This window comes from Nelumbo nucifera, chromosome 2 (genome assembly GCF_055504915.1).
Source record: "Nelumbo nucifera cultivar China Antique chromosome 2, China Antique-T2T, whole genome shotgun sequence".
NCBI classification, from domain to species: domain Eukaryota; kingdom Viridiplantae; phylum Streptophyta; class Magnoliopsida; order Proteales; family Nelumbonaceae; genus Nelumbo; species Nelumbo nucifera.
In genome coordinates this window covers 22,506,672-22,523,326 of record NC_142650.1, presented here as the reverse complement: position 1 = coordinate 22,523,326, position 16,655 = coordinate 22,506,672, and positions in this window count along the sequence as shown.

Sequence of the window (16,655 nt, the reverse complement as noted above, 5' to 3'; positions counted from 1 at the left end):
TATTTTCAAATACCACTTAACGACTGGTTAAAGACAGGTACTGAATTGGCATATTTTGAAAGTTCAAGTACTTAATTGTTGCATATTTAAAATTTGGGGACAAAAGTGGCACTAGACCTGAAGTACAAGATACTAATCGAAAATATTTTAAAAAGGACATGAATAATAAATAATAAGAAATGATTTAGGGGTATTTGACAACATGAAATTCTAAAACAAAAACACTTATCACATCAACAAAATGTATTATTTTTTTAACAAAACCCTTTATATTGCCAAACACTCCCTTAAATGCTCATAATTTAATAAGGAATAACAGATAAATCAATATTAGTTGAGTTGGGAGGCAGAGGATGAAACTCAGGTAACTACAAGCTAGCTCTGCTCTCCATTGTCCTCAGACCCCATATAGTTGGGACTTGATAAGGCCTAGTGACAATAATGATGATGAGCATGTAATGTGCAGCAGTCCTGCACATTTAGTGAGGAACATCTATCTTTATTCATAGGATGTGGCCCTTGAGATTTTGGGTGTGCCCTGATCGGCACAGCACTCCCAATAAAGAAGAATCCAAGAAAACCCAACTGGGCCAACTCTGATTCTGATGGGGTGACGATGAAATAGGAATTTGGAAATAAACAGCTGGGGGGGAGCAGGGTATAGACCACGTAGATGTTCTATCGTTCCTCTAAATAAGGTCAGTACTCAGTAGGCTCCAACTATGACGCCCCTAGTTTAGCAAAACACGTTTTCCCTTTGGAGAAGCGTGGTGAAAAAAAAAAAAAAAAAAGAAAAACAGAGGGCGAGGCCCGCAGGTTGTAGTGTTTCTTGTACAATTGCAGTAATCCTTAACAGATATACTACCCAGAGAGGGAAATTATTACATGCATCTCTCTCTCTCGACGAGGCATGTATTCCTTACCTCTCAACTTGGTTTTCAATTCCTGAAACTTTCACCTTTCTCTCTTTTTCATAAACCATTTTCGCTTCATGAAAGCAATCTCTCCTTTCTCATCTTAAAACTATTTTTCTTCCATAAAAGTTCTTTTCTCTCCTACCCTATATTATTATTATTATTATTATTATTATTATTATTATTATTATTATTATTATTATTATTATTGTTGTTGTTCACCATTCAAGATGCATGGGCTTTTTTAGTAGTATTTTTATTATAATATAAAGAGAATATTTGTCTTGATTTTGGTGTAATTCATTGTAAAAGTTAAATTTGGTTACACAATCTCTCAATGATGACATCATCATTTCTGATATTATTGGGAGATGCTCCCAATACATGGCAGGGATGTGTTGTGGGACGTTGTGAGGGCAATATTGTGGGGGGCTGATTTGTTCTCGTTCATATGCACTGCGCCTTCCTTGTAGCGGTTCGAGAATTAATTATAGGGTAAATTGCTGAAACCTCCCCTGAAGTTCCTGGTTGTTGCTAAAACTCCCCCTGGAGTTTTGTAATTGCAATCACCTCCCTTGAACCCTCTGATATAGTTGCAAGTAAGTAAACCCCATTTGGTAAAATCTTCTAAAAAGAGGTATGAAAATGTATAAAATACCCATGCACTTGCTTTTGAAAAAATGTTTATTTTTCAATTTTCTATTCATAAATCACTACCCAAACCCTTCCAATCTCTTTTCTAAAATTGATTTATTTTCAAATTTTACGACCAATCATTCAAAGGGTTGCAACTATAAGTTCTCTTTGTTTTTATTGTCATAAAGTTTGTATTGTTTTTTTCTTTTTTTTTTTTTTTCAGAAACCAGCCTCTATAGTAACTGCATGGGTATTTTGGGCATTTCAATGTTATTTTTTTTAGAAAATTCTATTAGAGGGGGTCTACTTGCAACTATATCAAAAAGTTCAAAGAAGGTGATTGCAATTACTAAACTTCGAGGGGAGTTTCAGCAACAGTCAAAAACTTCAAGGGAGGTTTCAACAATTTACCCTTTAATTATATTATGAGCCACAGTCACCAAGAACAAGTTAGGCTGTTAAAAAAAACAATGTGGGCTGTTTTGAAGCTTGAAGACCATGACATAAACTCCAAAGATCCCTTTAAACTAGGGGTGTAAACAGATCGAATTCAATTCGATATCCAATAGATATTGAAAATTAATATTTAAATGCGAATTTGATTAAGTATTTGGTTCGAATTTGACCAATTAATTATTTTAGGTAATTAATAAATATATAAAATAAATATTTTATTTATATAAAGTATATAAATCATTTAAATATTTTATATATTATATAAGAATTAAATAATCGGTCGAATTTGGATATTTATTGAATTGAATCAGGTCATATCCGAATTCAACCAATTAGATATTCGAATTATTCAGATTTGATTCGATTATATCGAATATCAAATTCAAAATCAAATTTTCGAATACCATTGACACCCCTATTTTAAACTAGGGGTGTGTCAATTTACTACAAATAACCCCTAAACTTTCACATGTCATTCAAATAACCATATCCATTGATCTAGGATGGAAATATACTCCTATGCATATCACGTGATACATTATAATTTTTTAAATATCTAAATTCCTTATAGGACGGATAAAAAAAAATATTAATAGGGAGTGGGTAACTATCATGTGCAAGAAGTTTCAAAATAGCCGAAGCTTATTTTTCCTAACAGCCAAGCTTTTCTCCTCTCACCATTGCTTATTCACTAAGGCTCAGTTTGAAAAGAGTACAATTACAAAAATATACAGTGAAAATACATACAAAATAATATAAAATACAAGGTTTTGCATTCTACATATTTGCATTTGTACTCCTTCCAAATTGAGCCTAAGGTTGCATTTGGTTGAAGTGCAAATGCTGAACCTTGCAAATTAGCACTTTGGTTCGGATTTGCATTTATTTGGTAAGGGTTAAAAAATATATCAATTTTTTATGTATGGACTAGGATTTGCATAAAAAATAAGTGAAAATATTGATTCTTCAAAACCAAAGAGAATTTTATTCTCATTGATCGAAGTAAATGGGCATACCCATTGCATCAATTTCGACTATTTTCTCAAAATCCCTCTTCAAGAGTTTGAGAGAGAAGAGAACTATTTTGAGCTGTGATAGAGGTAACGATTTTTGCCTTCGATTTCTGTAAATGAGAGAAGTAACTCTATTCTTACTTCGATCTATTGAACTCTTATTTTGATTTTTTTTTTTTTTTCATTCCCAGGTCGCTTCCCTCGTCGGAACAAAGATCCAACCTTATTATCCAAATTCACCGATCTGCCTTTATTTTCAGAGAGGTAAGTTTGATCGTTGAACACCGCTGAATCTCTTCTCTCCTTGTCATCAGTTCAACAAGTTCTACCATTTGCTTTTGATTTCTTATCGTTGTTCTACCTTTTTGATATGATTTCCTATTCAAAAACCATTTCTCTTTGTCAATAAAAAGCGATAATCTATTTTGTGAAAATGAAAACGGCGTTGATCTTCAGTTTTCATCTCAGTATCTGTTAATGCCTAGTAATTTCTCTATCTCTTTTTTCTCCTATTTAGTATTACTCTCATCTCATTATCCTCGGGATTACTCTCTAATAGGCTTTGTGTATTGGTTTGTGTTATCAGGAAATAAATGAAATGAAAATAAAGGAAAGATGCTATGTTTTGCTTCAAGTGTATTGATTTTGAAGTGTTAAGAGCCAATACACCTTTCACTTTGCACCACAAATTGTTAGAGGCAGGTGCCTCAAGCCACTGTACTTTAAGAAGGGGTAGAATCGGTGAAATGAGTAAAAAAACTATTAGAAGCTATTAGGACTTGGGGCTAATTTGAGCTTTGAATTGAACTGTTGTTGCATGTTGGCTACAGAATCCATATCCTCAAGTGGTTAAAACCAAAGAACATGTGAGTGCTCAGGTTCAAACAGGAGATTTTTTTCCTCAAATTGCTAATGTTCTATGGTTGGTTACCCATAGCTTTATAACGGTTGAATATAATTACCATCAGTGGATCTGCTATGGTTGGAGTGCTCACCACTGTGCTCTTACAGTCTTACTATAGTTTCAACATGCACTCTATCTCCTTGGCCAGAATTATTTCACTTATTCATTTCTTTTCTTATTTTCATCCTTTATTTTTTTATTAGTATAATGTAGTGGATGATGGGTGATGTTGGTCAATGCGGATTTAATTTACTAATCATAATTAGGATTATTATTTAATGGATTCCTTTTATTTATTTAATTTGATGAACGACTATGTTAAAAATTAAATATGAAAATAGACGTACATTGATGTATAAAGAGAGGAAGAGAGCCCTTCCAAAATGCTATACAAACAATAGAAGACATCTGTTTTTGGAACCTTCAAACTTGATTGTAAAACACTTTTTGGAACCTTCAATCACATGCAAGTAAACTTGATTGTATCACCTTGTTTTCTAATGTACTAGTGTTAAAACTCCCATAGGAGACATATGTAGAAAAAGTTGCTGTCCCACAAGAGAAATTAACAGGTTTCTTTTGTAGCAATAAATACTAGTGGGGACCCATGCGATGCATGGGATTTGTTAAGCAAAAGCTAAATAATAGAAACACATAAGAGTATACAATTGTTTTATATTTTTAATTTTTTAAATAATTAATATTTATTTATATTTTATATACTACTATTAATATTTTTTTACAATGCAAAATAACAATAATTAATTTCATCTAGGGTTGGTCATCAAACTAATGAAATCAACCAATCCGACCAACTTGACCCGAGTTAGTAAGTTTTCTAGTATTTTCGGTTGGCTTTGCTTCAACAATTTCCCAACGTAACTAGGTTGGATTGGTTTCACTTTGGCCACTTGTAAATCGACTAAAATCGAATGGCTTGACCATATATATATATATATATATATATATTAATATTTTATATTTTTAATATAATTTTTTAATACAGAAAGTAGGAAAATTCTCATATTTCTTAGTCTAAAATGTTTTATATTATAAATTTAAAAATTAAAATTATTTTTTAATAATGCCACTATAATTTTTTTTAAATTTAAACTGATACAACCTAAACCTATACAAGGTTCCTGTCTTTCCCTTCCTTTCCCTACCTTTTCCTTCAAACCGAACATAGCTTAATGGTCAGTCGGTTTTAGGTGATCAACTCCCCAACCTTATCAAGTTAATTTGGTTGACCAAACAGCCTATAACCAAGTCGAACCAACCCATGAGCACTCTTAATTTCAGCTAAATTAGTAGTCTAATATCTAATAAATAACAATAGTTCAATCTCCAATAATTATTGAAAATTTATAGCGAAAATACACAATTATTGAAAATATATTGAATGAAAATTCAATAAATAACTACCTTACCTTTTTCTTCAAACCAAACATAGCCTAATGGTCAGTCGGTTTCAGGTGATCAACTCCCCAACCTTACCAAGTTAATTTGGTTGGCCAAACAGCCTATAACCAAGTCGAACTTACCCATGAACACTTAATTTCAGCTAAATTAGTAGTCTAATATCTAATAAATAACAATAGTTTAATCTCCAATAATTATTGAAAATTTATAGCAAAAATACACAATTATTGAAAATGTATTGATAGTAAAAATTCAATAAATAACTAATAAAAATGCAATAAATACAATAACTACCAAAAAATATATTAAATTAGTCAAGAAATAGTGTAGTCTCAAATAATAGTTTAATCTCCGATAAATATTAATCAATAAATTATAACAAAAACACAACAAACTAAATTTAAAAAGTTAAATAACAGTAGTTTAATTTCCAATAATTGTTGAAAATTTTCTATTAAATAACAAAACAAAATTAAACGTATACTTAATCATTGAAAATATAGTATAGATAATTACTAAAAATACAATAAATATTAATTATAGTATACATAAATATAGATTAAGATTCAGTTATCTAAATAATATCATTATTTAAAATTTAAAATATTAATTATTTATTGTATTTAATAATTCATAAAATTATAACTTATACTATTATTACACATTTTGTTATTAATTTTATAAAATACTAAATTATTATTAATTTGAATACTATGTTATAATTATTGTTCTACTTTTAAGAATCTTTTTGAATTTATTACATAATTTTACTATTTTAACTATTTAAAATCTAGTTATGTTAAATATTTCATTATTTAAAATGCTTATTTATTTAAATATTGAAATGATATATAAAATATTTACAAATTTTCGTTATTTGAAATTTATTTATTTCAAAGTCATTACATAACATTAATTACTTTGTTATATAATTATTTAGCTATTTTTAGTATTTTGTCATTCAAGATATTTAGTTATTGAAATATTTTAATTTTTAATATTAAATTTTTATTATTTTAATAACATTTAAATTGAATAATTTGAAAAATCATAATTTATAATGTTAGTACATAATTTCATGATGAATTTTGTAAAAATGTAAAATTATTAATAATATGAATATTATTAAATCTATTATAATTATTTTTTTTGTGTTTCTAATAAATATTTTAAAGTTACTATATAATTTCGCTAGAGTATTTAAATATATTTTTTTAATTTTAATTCAACCTTTCTTTAGATATATATAGATAAAAAGTGGGGGAGAGGATAAACAGGAATTAGAGATAATTTAGGAGAAAGTGGGGGATAATGGGGGAGGTAGTTTAGGAGAAATTTTAGGAGAGGATATTATTTAGGTTATTGAGAATGTGTGGGATGGAGAGAGAGAATGAGAGAGAGAGAGAGAGATATTAGGTAATTTTTTTATGGGGAAGGAGAACATCTCATTGATTGTTTCAAAAATGACATTAATGCGGCACGATTCGGGCACTCCTAGTTGGCTGCTGATTGGCTCCTATCTAGCAACGGACGGCACCTAAGAAGAAGAAGGTGAAGGATTCCCGGGGGATTTTCCCGGCGGGAATACTCCGAAGCTTAAATTAGAATGCTGGGGGAGAAAGTAAAGAGTGTAAAAAGGCTAAGAGTGTAGGTCGCGCTAGATCATTGAGTTCTCAAGATTAGCTCGAGAGCAAGTAAGATGACTCAAAATCAGATTCGATCAGAGATCCTTCTCCCCTTCGACTAAGGGGCTTTTATAGGAGCGTTCTTGTCAAATCGGGCATAACCGCCACTGGGTTTCTGTCGCAGCCATTACCTGCCAGGGCTGTGCAAGTGACCGTTGCAGGGTACTACCCAATTAGACGGGTGACACGTCCCGGGAGGACAGGCACGCCACCATCTGTCGAGAGACGTGGGTGCAGTCTGTCGAATGGGCAGAGACTGCGCCGTCAGTCAAGAGAAGTGGCACAGTCTGACGGGTACGGTCTTGTCAGATAGAAACTTCCTGAGAGCGTCGCGTTACATAGTCGTGAGCTACTCTGTTGCGCAGCGAGCTACTTCATAGCGAGCTCCCAAGGGTAATTCGAGGTGACCCTTATCGGGGTTGTCTTTGGGGTAGTCTTTCTGCCGAAGTGTTGGAGTGAGTTGGTTACCCTAACTCGCGAGTTGGGATAGTCTTGGAGTATTCCCTTTCGGTAGCTCGGGGGACCCCGAGCTCGCGTTGTAGCGAGCTCCCCCTATAGCGACCAATGATGTAGCGATCTGTCCTGCAAGCTCGTTACTTAGTCGCAGTCAGGCTGTGGTGCTGAGTTGTTGCTTGTGCTGAGTCAGGTCCACGTGTCATTGTCTCAAGGGTTGGGTCAAATCATCCTCCATCAATTGCCCCCCACTCCTCGGGCTAAGAGTGCTACCTTAGCGTGAGGAGTTCATGAAGTGTGACGAGTGGATTAGACCGAAGTTCAAACTTAATTGACTGCTTGCATTAAATGCGTGCGCAGAAGTCAAGAGATTTCTGACGTTTCAAATGCCGAAAAACGTGCCAAAGCGGCTCTTAACTCTGGATGTTGTGCAACCGTCATTACCTCAATCATGGGAGACGTGCAGCCAGTCACATTTCGGTTTCAGAAGACGTGCGATCAGCTTGACTACGAACCGTCAGATCTGTCTCAATCTAGACTGTTGATCTAGGGGCACAGTGGCTATAAATAAGAGGGCCCCCAGGCCTCATTTTCTTTCACGCTAACTTGCTGTGTTCGGATTCTGATGTCGCACATCCATCTAGTCTGCCCAAGCTCTTCTTGTTCACACCGTTTCATCTTTCCGGTTAGTCTTATTCATTCTGTCAATCACGTCTAGGTATCCGCACCATGTTTATCCCCGGGACAATAACCAAGACGACAACGCCCCCTCGAGCTTAGGGAGAGCTTGGGAGCAGGCTCCGGAGGCTCGAGAGGCCTCCAGCGATGTGGCTTCTACTTCTCGGGGCAGAGAGCTCGACACCTTCGGTCCCTCCTTTATGACTATGGAGAGACTCAGATCTCTAGTTCGCTACTTTCACCTTACCGGGGACCTTATCTATGGTCTCTCCTCTGGTAACTTTCCCTGGGAGCATGGTCCCAATGACAGTAATTTTCCAGGAACAGCTCGAGGCTGGCCTACGTCTTCCCCTACACCCCTTGATAGTGGAGGTGTTGAATCATTTTAACGTCACCATTGACCAGCTCCATCCCAACGCCATTCGTAATGTAGTTGGGACTATTTCCCTGTGCTATGAGTATTGTCTCCCCCTTGATTTCGATATCTTTTCTTCCATTCGTTGCACTAAGAATGCCACTCCCGCAGCACCTCTGGAAAGGCGTTCTTATTACTTTTCTCCCCGCCGCGGCTTTAATCTCCTACACGACCTGCCGAACAGGGTTTCTGCCTGGAAGTGGGACTATTTTGTGGTTCGTAACCCCGAGGGGTGGCCCTTCCCGACCTCTTGGAGGGGCCAAATGATGCGGCACAATCTGCACACTCCTAGCTGGCAACAGACGGCACCTGAGAAGAAGAAGGTGAAGGATTCCCGGGGGATTTGCCCGGCGGGAATACTCCGAAGCTTAAATTAGAACGCTGGGAGAGAAAGTAAAGAGTGTAAAGAGGCTAAGAGTATAGGTCGCGCTAGATCACTGAGTTCTCAAGATTAGCTCGAGAGCAAGTAAGATGACTCAAAATCAAATTCGATCAGAGATCCTTCTCCCCTTCGACTAAGGGGCTTTTATAGGAGTGTTCTTGTCAAATCGGGCGTAACCGCCACTGGGTTTCTGTTGCAGCCGTTACCTGCCAGGGCTGCGCAGGTGACTGTTGCAGGGTACTACCCAATTAGATGGGTGACACGTCCTAGGAGGACAGGCACGCCACCATCTGTCGAGAGATGTGGGTGCAGTCTGTCGAATGGGTAGGGACTGCGCCGTCAGTCAAGAGACGTGTCGCAGTCTGACGGGTACGGTCTTGTCAGATAGAAACTTCCTGAGAGCGTCGCGTTACTTAGTCGCGAGCTACTCTGTCGCGCAGCGAGCTATCTTGTCACGAGCTACTTCGTAGCAAGCTCCCAGGGGTACTTCGAGGTGACCCTCATTAGGATTGTCTTTGGGGCAGTCTTTCTGCCTAAGTGTTGGAGCGAGCTGGTTACCCTAGCTCGCGAGTTGGGATAGTCTTGGAGTATTCCCTTTCGGTATTTCGGGGGACCCCGAGCTCGCGTTGTGGCGAGCTCCCCCTATAGCGAGCTATGACGTAGCGAGCTGTCCTACAGGCTCGTTACTTAGTCGCAGTTAGGCTGTGGTGCTAAGTTGTTGCTCGTGTTGAGTCAGGTACACATGTCATTGTCTCAAGGGGTTGGGTCAAATCATCCTCTTTCAGACATGAAATAAAAAAAAAATAAAAAATTCAAAAAAATAAGAGAATTTCTAGACTTCTACACACACACAATGATCATAAATTACAGGCTTCATTGACCGAAAATTCTTTGCCCTAAAGACAATGAAAGGTGTAATCTATGTTTTGATGATTTCCTTTCCCACAAATCATTCACTCTAATTTGGTAAGTTAGACTAGTATTGGATGGTTGGGTTTAGATTGGTGAGTAATACCTTTCCTGTTCAGATTTCAATCAAGGATAGGAATTTTGGAACCTGGAGTTTAGACAGTTTATGTTACATGTGACATCATAGCATAAGAGTCTCTTAGGTCAAAACCATAGGATTCGGATTGGTGAGAGAATCCCAAAACTATCTAATGTAAGAGAACTGGGCACATGGTGTTTCCATGGAGATATATCTTCTTCCAATTACAACAAACACAGAGGTATTATTACAAAATTATTGTCATTGGAGGCCCAAAAGGCCATTAGCACAACTGCAAGGTTTATGATGTCTTAAGCTACTGTATGTACAAAAGAGGAAACCTTCTTAGTAATATAAACATGATCTCTCACCTTAATAACCTTTCCCTTCCCTTGAGTGGGCGATTCCCTGCATACTAAATTCTGGCCAAAGAAAACCTGTAAACACCTTAACCATTTAATAACCTAAAAACATATTTATACATTCTTGCACGGTTCAAGTCAATTGTGTCTTACCTTTCCCTAATGTTTTTAGCATGGAAGAAAAGACTTTGTCTGACCAGAATTTCACGAGTGTTTCTGTTGGCTTAGGTCCTGCACTTGTGATCCTCACCAAGCACAACAGAAATACATTGTATGTTCACTGTCGGTTCAAAACGATGCTGATCTTAAAAAAGGAATATATTAAATAAGTGGTAAGGATAACTTTCTACCTTGCAGTGTGAGCATAGATTGACACCTTTAAATGTCAACTTGTTTATTTTGATTTTAGTCCGCAAATCTTATGAAAAAGGATCACATCCATCTACAAAGATGTTGAGAAATTCATAGCAAAACAACTTATCAGCTCTCCAAGCCATGTTGATTAACCCATGATCTGATGTATGGATATAAAGCATTCACTATCGACATAAAGATGTAATAGAATGTCCAACTATGGATACCATTAATCAGATGGTTACTGACTTTACTTAAGAAAGACTGGTCATTTTGTTGTTGTATTTGTATTGCACCTGTTATCCAACTTTGGATGGCAATGCTTCCTTTAAAATGACTGCAAATTTTACTTTACCTTGTTCCAAAAAAATGACTTCAAAATTTTTCCTCAGTAAAATGATAGAAATCATTTTGTTGATTTTTAAATAGAAATAAATAAATTAAAGAGAGAAAGAAAGAGAAAAAAGTATTGACACACTTCTCAAATTGTAAATGCTTCCATCTTGTTGGATACATGCTCTAAGGCTGAGCTTTGAATACTTGAAAAGTATGGGCAGTTGATAAATATCTCTTTTTTGACCCACCTAAATATTTAGATTTTGGAATATGGTTACCTTCATGCTTTATTGTCCTAGATGCATTATTTTTCTCCTTTTCATGAATATGATGCATATATAGTATCCATAAATAGTTTTGCTGAAAATAAAATGTCCTAGATTTTTCCTTTCCAAATGTTGCTCATTAGTTGATTCATTTGTTTAGGTCCCTTTCCAAAGCCCTAATTTCAAGCTCCTCAACTCGAGCAAGAAGCTAAAGTTTTAAGGCAGCATTTTCTTTCTCTGCAGCCTCAAGTTTTGCAGCTTCAACTTGGGTCTGGAGCTCAATAACTTGGTTCTCAAGCTCAAATTTCATAGATTTCCATTCACTTGTTTCTTTTTTTTTTTGTTTTTCCTGTTTTTTCTATTATTAAAGTGACACCTTCATTTGCATCTAATTCAAGACTATAAGGTAGAGATTTAAACTGCAGTGTTTGATTCCAGCATTTGCATTCTCATGCCAAGAAGTAGTGCAGAAAAAGGTTTTATTTTCTATTTCTTATTTTTCTAGAATTTCTAATAAAATTTCCCTATTTTTTATTTTTTATAATTTATTAATTAATCTGTTATTTTATATATATAAATATATAAATACATATAAAATAATACAAAATACAAGGTTTTACACGCTACATATTTGTATTTGTACTCCTAAACTGAACCAAAAAAGACAAATTGATAAACAATTTAATCAAGTAAAAAAGATATGCAAGAGTCTGCTTTACATATTTTAGATTTTTTTAGAATTTTAAATATGATTTTTTTTGAAGAAGTTAAAATTCTTCCCATGCTGAAATAATTATCCCCTTACTACGCTAAAACTGGACCATTGATTAGGGGTGACCATGGGCTGGGCCAGGCCTCATGGAACTACACAACGGGGTAGCCCACCCCCATATCCATAACCCCTCAACCCTGGTCACAACGGGATTTGATCCCAAATCCCCATTACAACTAGCCAGAAAACATACCGTCTAAGCCACCATTAGTTTGGACCTCCATTGTGTCAAAGCAGTCGATCTCATGACTCATGTCCAATCTGGTTAAGTGGGATTGCAATAATTTTGGTACCTTAGAGGGAATCAATGAAAATTTCTTTTGCTTAAAGTGGATATGGCAATTTTCTCTGTAAAATCAAGGCTCCGCCCTGTCCTGAATAAGTCAAGTTTTTTTTGAAAAAATATTTTTGTCCTGAATTAGGGATGGGGTTTGCGTATAATTCCCTAAATTCATTCCAAATCCAATAATAAATTATTAAATATTTTTAAGTTTAATATTAATTTTTAAAATACCTTTAAATTTTTTCTTAAATTTAAAAAAAAACCTAAAATACTATAATCATATTTCTAAAATACTCCCAAATTTTAAAACAAATATTAAAATTAATGTGTTTTTAATTAATTTCTCAATGGTGGGAAAAATTATGGGATTCCCATCTCCAACGGAAGAAGGGTACCCTGCCCTGCCACTGGCGACGGACAGGGCAGAAGATTTTGTCTACGGCCCCTGCTGCCATTCCTATATAACCGGCTTGTATAATGGTGCGGATTGGTTGTTGTCATTTTTATTTTCTATAGCTTATAATTAAAAGTAGGCAATGAGATTTCAGTCCAATCCCATTGGTTCGCTCAATCTGCAATCAGATTTATCCTCATTCCTCAACCCAAAACTGTAGTAGTTAGAAAGCTATGAGCAGATCCAGACGATCTTGGTTTTCCTCGGAAAACAAAAGAATCCCGGTTTTCCCCGGAAAACAAAAGAACAACCTTGGCTTGCCTTGGAATCAGAATGTACATGTATGTGAATATGTGACTAGCCGTGGTTTTCAAAACTGGATTGGATCGGACGGTCGGACCGGAAAAACCGAGAACTCATCACCTGACCGGTTTTGTTTTTCTCTAAAACTGTTTTTTCCTCCAAAACCGTTGATTTTGGTCGGCAAACCGCTGAACCGGTCGATACCGTTCGAATCATTCAAACGGTTTTGACGATTTTCCAATTTTTTAATTTTTTAATTTTTTTATCAGAACGGACTGACCGTTTGAATTGAATGGTCGGACCGCTCGAACTAATAACCGGACCCCTGACCGGTTTGGTCACCGGTTCGTTTTTAAAAACCATGTGACCAGTATTCCTTATCTTGTACAACATGAGAAGTAGAGCTCGGCTGTCCAATGAACTTCTTCCTAATTTTCTTTTAATTTTCACTCTGGACACTCTTCACAAGATACTCGAGTTGAGGATGAACTGTAATATGTGATCGATCATAAATGCTGAAAGCTGGGAAAAGTGATTGGATGGGAAGTCGGAACCATTCAGGCTTCATTGTTCAGCCCATTGGCTCAGCCAACCACGGTCGGCAATGTACGTAGTTCTTTTGTGTGGGCATGTGGGACCGTGGCCAGTGAGACGGAGAGATCGGCTTCAGTCAATGCAAGGCCCCGTTCCAACATCATTCGAATAGCCTTTACAGCCTTACACCTAGAATATCTCCATACCTATGTATTTTATTTTATGGGACACACTCCCAATGCAAGGCGATAAAGGCTGTTTGAAAGGTAGAGCTGTTCATAGGTCAGGTTGGATCGGTTTACTGGCGTTTTTCCAACCGACCCGACCTAGTCGGTTTATCTAGAAATGAAACTGAAACCAACCTAGTACTAAGTAAAACCAATTTGGTCAGTTTGAATCGATTTGGGTCGGTTTTGTGAATGATTCTTTCGGTGTGAACGATAAAAGATTCAAGTCTAAGAAAGCAAAGGCTGGATGCCTGGAAATTAAAAATGATTTGATGGATTAAAACTGATATTTTATATATAATATGTATATTTCTGAAATATATTATATATATAATATATATCTAAGTTGGTTCGGGTCGGTTCGGTTTCGGTTTCGGTTTTCACACATGAAAATCGAAACCGAACCAAATCATTGATTTATGTTTTTTTGTAACCCGAAACTGACCGGTGCTGAAGAAAAATCGGCCAACTTGAGTTGGATCGGACCAGGTTGGTCGGTTTGATCGATTTGGGTCTTGTTATGAACAGCCCTATTGAAAGGGCCTTACACTGACTTGACTAAAGCCGAATTCTGAGATGGACAAATGAACAAATTTATCGAAGAGTGGGACAGATTTTGTCGAACTGTACTATCAATTTTATCATGAATTGGGACAAATCTAGATTAGTGTTTTTGGGCCAGCTAGTGTCACTTTGGTCTTCGAAATTTAAAATATGATAATTTAATATCCGTATCATTTTATTTTAGTATTTGTCATTAATCAATAGTTAAGTGAAATTTGAAAAAACATAAATGCCCTTTAAGTCTTATTTAATTCTCTTTATCAATTATATAAATATTGATAAAAATAAATATTTAGTCTTTTATTGAAGAAAGTTGGAGAAAGGCACTTGTGTCTTTTCAAATGCTATTTAATGACTGATTAATGGTTAATTAACAGCAAATATTATATTAATATATGCGTTTTAAAAGTTCAAACATTGAATGGTCGAGTTTTAAAGTTTAAAGACCAAAGTATCACTAGCCCAAAATACACAGGTACTAATCGCGAATTTTTATTCCTTAGGCTAGACTGAACTCAAACTACCCTAATCTTTTTTTTCGTCCTATGCTAAAATGAACTCAAATTACCCCTTCTATTTTTTTTTTTCGGATGATTGGCCTATCGGAATAAACTGTGAGACAAAAATATACACACCCGGCTGAAGTACCTATCACGGTTGAACACGCCGGTGCTCATTGTGAGCCTCATTTGGGACCAAGCTATACTGAACACCGGCGTGTTCAACCGTCATAGGTAACCAATTTCCCATGCATGTATTTTATACGGGCAACTTACATCACGTCCATGTGAGTCTGTTTTGGCTTCTACGTTGTAAAACCAAATAAAAGGATGGGCATTTTTGGTAGTTCCCTGGACAACTTATACGTACGGACAGTCGACGTTCGTTCCATTCAGAGCCGTAGAGTGGGGAGGATTTGCATCTGCCCCCCACAGACTTGCCCCCAAAAAGCATCCCACACAAACTATATGCGACACGCGCAATAGGCGCGACGCGTGCGAACTCCGTTTCACGCCGTTTCCAGCACTTCCGTTAATTCTTCTCGCGCCCAAAAGGGTTTCCAGCACCTCAGACCTAATCGATTTGCTTGGCGTCTGAGTTGATTGTATTATCTCTACATCACTACCTCTTGCCCCTTCGGTTCATGCTTTGCCTACACACTGGACGAGACCTCTTACAGGCTCCATTAAAATTCATTTTGATAGTACCACTTGTTGGGGGATTCTTCTCACTCACCTTAGCTTGTCTGAAGCTATCCAGTTTGCAATTTCTCTTGGTCTCTCGAATGCTACGTTTGAAGATGATGCAGAAATTATTGTAAAACTCTTGTTGGGGAATTCTTCTCACTCTCCTTGGAGCATTAATCTTAGGCTCATTTCTAGTTGCAGGTGCATTTTGTCGCATCACCCCAATTCCTTCTCAGTTACTTTTGTTCCAATTAAGATCTTACAATCAACTTTGATTGTTGAATGAATTAGTGTGGACATTTTTCCAAAAAAAAAAAAATCAACCGCCTGGGTTTAAAAAACACTATATATATATATATATAATATTTTTTTATTTTACTTCTTAAACAGCATTAGTTGCATAACAAGGTTACGTCGTCGAAGTTTTTGTGGGAAGTAGTTAGGAACTCGAACACTTATTAATCGAAACCGGTTTTTTTTTTGTTATTTTACTTTTTAAACAACATATATCTACTTACCTCCTGCCGGTATGGCCATCGGCGTCGACCCGCGGAATTCGACCCTTGGTACTGGAAATGGAGGTGCTATAAACCCTTTTGGGCGCCAAGGATTTAAGTTCGAAGTAGAATGGAAGAAGAAGAAACTCTTTTGAGAGAGAGAGGAATTAACGGAAGTGCTGGAAACGGCATGAAATGGAATCCGCACGCGTCGCACGTAGGTTTTGTGGGACGTTTCTGAGGGACAAGTCTGTGGGGGCAGATGCGAACCCGGGGAGGATGTCCGATGTCGTTTGTTTTAGCGTGTGGTCATCACTCATCACGCTCCTCTCCGCCAAGCCCAACAGTTCACATAGGCGGCTCACAGCACATCGTAACCATGGAATTCAGATTTACGCCCCACAACGTCACACAGAGCATGTGAGATCAGATGTATATGTGAGACGCCAATGTGAATTCAGTAAAAGAGTCGTTTATTTTATTTTATTTTTTATATAAAAATACTTTTTATTTATGTTATTACCTTTTTTGCTAAGATATTTATTTTATTATGAATTGGATAACAAATACGTTCCAATACCCTTCCAACATAATCTGACACCGCACATCTCAGGGTTCCAGATGAGTTTG